Source organism: Chanodichthys erythropterus, chromosome 2 (assembly GCF_024489055.1).
Source record: "Chanodichthys erythropterus isolate Z2021 chromosome 2, ASM2448905v1, whole genome shotgun sequence".
In the NCBI taxonomy this organism is placed as follows: domain Eukaryota; kingdom Metazoa; phylum Chordata; class Actinopteri; order Cypriniformes; family Xenocyprididae; genus Chanodichthys; species Chanodichthys erythropterus.
Genome location: NC_090222.1, coordinates 41,286,743 through 41,294,742, shown reverse-complemented (window position 1 = coordinate 41,294,742; position 8,000 = coordinate 41,286,743).

Sequence of the window (8,000 nt, the reverse complement as noted above, 5' to 3'; positions counted from 1 at the left end):
ATATAGAAATGTGGAAAAATATGCATAAACACTTTTAAGAACTTTACACTATACAATGTCACAGAGAGATAGAGAGCTGTTAGTGAAATAACACATTAGTTGTCGCTTCAAGAGAGACAAACAAGACTGACAAATCTATTGAAAACATGCTTTGTTCACACCATGTCGTGATAATTGTTATTATGAGATGAGAAAACACATGATTTTATTTGTTCATGTCATCAGATTCAGAATTATGTGCTTCTGTCACAGCATTAATAATCACAAAATGAGTCTCCAGCAGTCAGGTAGAAGTTTGAGCTCTCCAAAAATTACAAATTATAATTTACGGTAATTACAGTAATTATGATGTTGTGTGAACACAACAAGCATAAATAAAATAATATAAAAACACTTAAAATATCATCGATTAAAATCCATTATTATGACATTATTAATGTATAATATTTGACCTTTTGACATGGATTATGAACACCACAGCCATTAACTGATAAAAATCATTCACAGAAACTTTAAATTAAACCAAACACAAGTAAAACATTTGGAACAACAGTGTTTTTTGGGGGTTTTCTCTCTCTCTTTTTTTTTTTTTTTTTTTTTTTTTTTTGCCAAATGATTTAATTTAATACTTAACACTTAACACTGCATCTTAAAAATTATGACTTAATAAATAAAAATTATATAATTATATATAGTTTTTCCATAACATTTGTAATTTAATATAATTTAATTATTTAATGTAATTTAATATCTGTAACAGAAAACATTTGGCTCAATACAAAAAAAAAAGTGCTGGATGTCATTCAGTAAATATAATGCAGGCCAGAATTTATGGGCACTATTCTTTAAGAGCTGCTGTGCAGCTAAAATTATATACCAGTTATCACTGTAAAGAAGCTTTGACACAATCTGCATTGTAAAAAGAGCTGTATAAATAAAGGTGACTTGACTTATGTATAACTAAAAAATTATCGGGAAATCTTTCAAATGATCAAGATCTGATCAACGTCTCGAGACAGCTGCGTACACCACATGATCCTCCTCTGTAGCTCTCTTAAAGAAAACACAAAAGTTCATCAATGTATTCATCACATTACTGGCACATCTATCTATCCTCTTTCCACAAGCACAGGAAATACAGCAGAAATACTTTTGTCAGCAATTTCCTCACAAAAGGTCCAAGAGTTTTGGAGAATGTGGGATATTCTTATGAAAAAGAAGTTTATTAGAGTGTGCCATTAGTTTACTTATTTTAAACTAAAAATAAGAGAGTATACTTTCAGTCTACTTAAGGAATGTTGAAGTATATTTTTTTAAGTATACTTTATGCAGTAAGTATAGAGTAAGTGTACCTATTAGCAGCTAAGTTTAGGTGTTTTTTTCATAGATATTGACATTGTTTATATGAAAATCTTTTGTTAAAATGCAAGATTTCTCTCTCATTTGAAAAATCTCATAAATCTCATTTATGCCTTAAGTTGGTGTAGCAAATTAACTCAAAGGGGAAATATTAATAATTATTAATAACTCAATTATGATCATTAATTATGATTAATTATGAATAGGGGTGTAACGGTACACGTATTTGTACCGAACCGTTTCGGTACAGGGCTTTCGGTACGGTGCACGTGTGTACCGAAGCATTACATTGCAACCAATATTCACCACCAATAACCGCAATAAGCTCTGCGTTTTGTTACTTTCGATAAGAAACAAAGTGTCATCCTTCAAATTCTGTCCACGAAATCATGAAGTTTACACAGAAAATGCCATTTTGACGTGCTTTGATGTGGGGTGACAGATCACTGTACAGGCGCCTCAGTTCAACCGGCAGCGCAAGTGAATGTGTTCATCTCTTCCTCCTTAATAGTTACAGAATAAACATGCAAGAACATCTGAAGGTATGTTGCAAGATTCAGTACAACTTACTGAAACGGTCATATCTCATGTAATCGCTCATTCAGTGTTTCAACGGTGGAAAGACATCAATGAAAGCTTCCGTATTCAACAATATGTCATGATGCATTTACCTCAGAAAAGCCATTCAGTGTTCACAGCTTGTTAGTTCGCTAGAGAAATGAACTCTTTCGCTTAATATATGCACTGTATTAGCCAATATATTCATTTTTTTACTTAACCTTTTAGTGATATCCTGATTAGGCTATTTAATGTATGTTTAAATAAATCTGATGTTAAAATAACAGCCACTGTGTAGAAATGATTATATTTCAACAACGAATTGGAGTAAAAACATTTAAAAGTTAATGCAAAAACTGCCTTAGGTGCAGCTTACAGGTTTGCATACAATTTGTTATTTGAGTGTTGATTATTTTATCTAAAATTAAAAAGCAATTGAATTTAGGCTAATAGTTTGGGCTTCTTTCAAGTTAGGGCTCCCTACATAGTTTATAGCATTAACAGAGATCATTTTCTTTATCCTTAAGAAACTTTTAGTTTTAATTTAATTTAATATATTTAAAGACAAAAGCACAATTTGTTCAGTAAACCTCTGTTTAATAATAAAAAAAAGCAATTTTATGTTTAGTTTTCTCTCCACCTGCTGTACCGAAAACTGTACCGAACCGTGACTTCAAAACCGAGGTACGTACCGAACCGTGAGTTTTGTGTACCGTTACACCCCTAATTATGAATATATAAATCAGTTAATCAGATTAACTGGATGTAGCTAAATTAAGATTAATATTACAATCAATTAACCTGTTCGTCCAGTGGACACTCAGTGTTGATTGTATATTAATTCTAAGAAATGTTAATTTCCAGGTTATAGAAAAATAACATTCTTATTGTACCGTGCTTCTTAGAGCATGTTGTCAGGATCTAAATCACTTAAGAGGCAATTTATTAGCAGACAGAGTCAGAACCAAATATGTATTGTGCACATCTTTATTAACTAACTCACAAACACATAGCTAAACTAACAAACACATAAGATACAACAAAGGTCACACACATACGTAGGTAAGAATGAGTAATGATATAGTTGAACCGGAAGGGGAGCCATTAATGGAGCTATAGGAAAAAGTCCAAGACAATCTGGATAAGAATCATAAGTTTCCTCAGTAATAAAAACACCTTTGCTGACAAAGGTAAGTTTTACAAATCAATACTAAATCGCTGTTTAGTGTTCAAATGTATGATACTTGCAACATGCCTTTAGGCTGAGGAGCATCAGATCTGCAGGCTGAGGAGAAATCTTAATGATTCGATCTGAAGTTGTTGCCAGTATCTTCTGCAATAGATGAAGTACTATGAAACAACTTATAGATGAGCACCTGGCTGGGTTGTAGGCCAAGGCCTGCAGGACTAGGCCAGCAGGTCTTGGCCTGAAGAGGCCTGCAGCAAGAAGGGGGTCTCTCCAGTCATCCAAGAAGCAAGGAAAAGAGAGGAAGTGGCTTTGTTCACTGGCTTTTAACCTCTGGTCAAAGTCACACCTCTTAGTTGTTGACCAGACCAATGAAGATGTTGTATTTCCGGGCAACAACACGCCTCCTGTCAGGGCTTTTACGACCAAGCAAGATTAACTGGCTGAGTTTTTGAAGAAGAACTATTAAAGATTCTTGTAATATTAATGTGTTGCACAGGTATGGACATACCGCATACACAAGCATTTAAATCTTCTCGATACGAACCCATAAACACTAAACATGGCATAATTGAAGTTAGCTTGAATGTCATAAAACTTAAAAATCATAAAAGATGTAAATGCAATGAGTGCAATACAACAACAGCAATGGATACCATTTCCTGGGGATGTGCATGTTCATTTATAGAACAGTCTGTCTATAAATTAATGCAAGAGAGTCTGGGTTATGTGGGGAAAATGCAGGAAAGATGCACGTTTCCTGGGTCTCTTCTCTGCTCTCCATGTGGCAACTACATTCTTTAGCACAATAAAACTTGTGACTGAGAACTTCTCAGGGGATGTGGGACAGGCCCCAGAGCATTTTAAACAATTATTGGTTCACTATAACAAAAAATTGTGTCTGATTTGTCTCAGTCGTTACATTGGCGACTGGAGTTGTAGATGGAGTCAAGCTTGAAGTTTGACCGGGTGTATCTCAGGAGCCAAGCCAAGTTATGCCCGGCTATACATAAGGAACTTTAGGCCAAACGGGCTCTATATATAGTTGTAAATTAAGGTATTAAGTAAGGTTAAAGTTAGTAAGGTCAAAGCACACAAAGAAATGTTATCATTAAACACTTTGAGCAGATATTGAGAAGAACCCAAGTCTTCTGTCAAAGTGATTTCACATTAATTTGTTCAGTCAGTTTGTCTGAATAAATGAAAATATCTAAATAAATATATATTTTACAGCCCAATTTCACCTGAAAATGATAGTACACCTCACAGCCTGTCACTGTATGATATGCTGAAATCCAAAATAAATGTCTGCCTGGATAATGATAATAATAATAATAATAATACTACTAATAATAATACTACTACTAATAATAATAATAATAATAAAAACAGGCCTAAATAAATAAATATAAATGAAAAAAAATACATATATTTCACAGTCGAATTTCACCTGGAAATGATAGTACACCTAGGACTCTGTCACTGTATGATATGCTGAATTCCAAAATAAAAGTCTCCCTGAGTAAATGGACTACAACAAGCTTCTTCCTGGGCTGGTGACATCATAAACCCAGCAAAACACGCCCTCGGGAACACCCAACAAAGTGGGTGAGGCCATGTGCGTGCAGCATAATGGAAGCGGAAGAGTTGTGTCACAGGTCAATATTAATAATGTACATACAAATCTTGGGTTAATTCTAATTTTACTCTGGGGAGCAAACCAATTTCTTCAGTCATGCCACAGAGCCACACTTACTCACAATTCTCTTTATTTCACAACGAATTATGGAAGAAAAAGTTAAAAATTCAATTGATCAAAGATAGTTCTTAAGAGTTCGTCTAAGTAAAAAAAAAAATTAATAATAAAAAAAAGATTTATGCACTTAACAATAATATATATATATATATTTCCCACCAAATACCTTGGCTACATTTGACCATCAGCCTGGAAAAAAGCCTCTGAGGAGGAAATAAAAGTACTCAAACCCACACACACAAAAAACAAAAAAAACAAAAACAAAATACACGCACCCCAAAAGTCAGATAAGCACTGCAAGTGCAAACATGAATCAAATCTACCTACTATAATACACTCGACACTAAGTACTCATAATTCCCCACATCTGGATGTAAATAAGCTCTACTCCGGTCTCTATACAGGCTTCAAAACAAATGTAATATAAAAAAGATGAAACCAAACAATAAAGAATACTCAATAACAAATACAATAACCACAGCTTGACTAACTCCAGAGAATATAAAAACTCACTTCAAAAGGATTTAAAACATTGGGCACAGTTCACACAGTTCAAAAAGCAATCCTTGACTTAAAACATCAGGTTGGCCTTCCGCGGTTGCGAAGTATAAGTTTCAGTCCATTGCTCTCCTTGCCTTCGGGGATTTCTCTTGAGACAACCAGCTCATTCACTCTGGTTACAACAAACAACACAGTCCATTTCTTATCACCACTTGTGGCTCCAACAAATGAGAGAGAGAGAGAGAAAGAGAGAGTTCACTTAATTCGCCGGGGAGCGAGTAACTCGCCCCTCCGTGCAAACAGTAATGGTGTTCGCTGTTTCTCCATATCCTGATCTAGCAGTGGCGTTCACCACACAAGGCCCTCGTCTCTCAAAAAATTTAAGTATGTTTTATTGTTTGTACATGTCTTTTAAATGTATAGTTCTGTTGCTATTTTTGGTTGCATCAAGGATGTAAACAAAGACCAACGCGTTTTTGCTTTGCTAGCCAGTTAGCTAAATTCTACAAACACCAACAAACTTCTATGTTAATAGACAAACAGTTTTATTGTCAAGTCAGAGATTGTGGATATTGATACTTTTGTCTTTTTCATTCTGTGTTTCTCTCAATTTAAATATTGCTTTTCTTAGGTGCCAAGAATTGCTGGAGGAGATACCAAGAGTGAGATGGGAGGGGTGGTTTTGGCCAAGTACTGAGTGGGTGCTGAAATTAAGTGCTGGTGATGGGATTTAATTTGACCTGAAATGGGTTAATGAATGAGTCCCTTAGGTAAGGTCCTCCTTCTTTATTAGGGGAGGTGTTACGGTCTTGTTGTTTTTGTTTTGTTTGTCATTGTTGGACATCCATTTGTAATGTTTGCTATCTGGAAGGTGTGTGGAGTTGTTCTGTTTTTTTTTGTTCCTTGAGAATTCTACGCCATCAGATCCTCACTATTCCTTTCATTTAGTGGTCATGGATGCGATCTTCAGAGTTTGAACGTTTCTTCTATTGTGGAGTATACACTCACCTAAAGGATTATTAGGAACACCATACTAATACTGTGTTTGACCCCCTTTCGCCTTCAGAACTGCCTTAATTCTACGTGGCATTGATTCAACAAAGTGCTGAAAGCATTCTTTAGAAATGTTGGCCCATATTGATAGGATAGCATCTTGCAGTTGATGGAGATTTGTGGGATGCACATCCAGGGCACGAAGCCCCGGTTCCACCACATCCCAAAGATCCTCTATTGGGTTGAGATCTGGTGACTGTGGGGGCCATTTTAGTACAGTGAACTCATTGTCATGTTCAAGAAACCAATTTGAAATTAATCGAGCTTTGTGACATGGTGCATTATCCTGCTGGAAGTAGCCATCAGAGGATGGGTACATGGTGGTCATAAAGGGATGGACATGGTCAGAAACAATGCTCAGGTAGGCCGTGGCATTTAAACGATTCCCAATTGGTACTAAGGGGCCTAAAGTGTGCCAAAAAAAAAAAAAACATCCCCCACACCATTACACCAGCCTGCACAGTGGTAACAAGGCATGATGGATCCATGTTCTCATTCTGTTTACGCCAAATTCTGACTCTGTCTCAACAGAAATCGAGACTCATCAGACCAGGCAACATTTTTCCAGTCTTCAACTGTCCAATTTTGGTGAGCTTGTGCAATTTGTAGCCTCTTTTTCCTATTTGTAGTGGAGATGAGTGGTACCCGATGGGGTCTTCTGCTGTTGTAGCCCATCCGCCTCAAGGTTGTGCGTGTTGTGGCTTCACAAATGCTTTGCAGCATACCTCAGTTGTAACGAATGGTTATTTCAGTCAAAGTTTCTCTTCTATCAGCTTGAATCAGTCGGCCCATTCTCCTCTGACCTCTAGCATCAACAAGGCATTTTCGCCCACAGGACTGCTGCATACTGGATGTTTTTCCCTTTTCACACCATTCTTTGTAAACCCTAGAAATGGTTGTGCGTGAAAATTCGAGTAACTGAGCAGATTGTGAAATACTCAGACTGGCCCGTCTGGCACCAACAACCATGCCACGCTCAAAATTGTTCTGACATTCAGTTTGGAGTTCAGGAGATTGTCTTGACCAGGACCACACCTCTAAATGCACTGAAGCAACTGCCATGTGATTGGTTAATTAGATAATTGCATTAATGAGAAATTGAACAGGTGTTCCTAATAATCCTTTAGGTGAGTGTACATTTTAGAAGAGCATAACATACAACATCATACTGAAAATGTCCAAAGAAGTATAGTAGTCACTGGTAATACATGTAATACAGATTAAACAAAAATTTAATCTGAATACACAATTGTGTTTGAATGATTTTATGAAAAGGAGGATGTCCTGTGTTTCCAGACCTGTAGTTACAACATGTACCAGCAATAGGATCTACTGAAAATACATACTGTGAAAAAAACTAATTTTTTTAAAAGGTTCAGTCACTAGTAGGCGCTACAGCAGGGTCTGCATGAGAGACTCACTGTCTGAGAGAGTCATTGTTTCATCAGAATTCAATCGTCTCCTCAGTCTTCTCAATTTTTTGGCAGAATAACACAAGCACAGATAATGGTTTAGACCCTGTCGCACTCATTATATTTCATAGTTCTATAATCTTCAAAAAAAGTTTAAAAGAAGCACATTTAAATG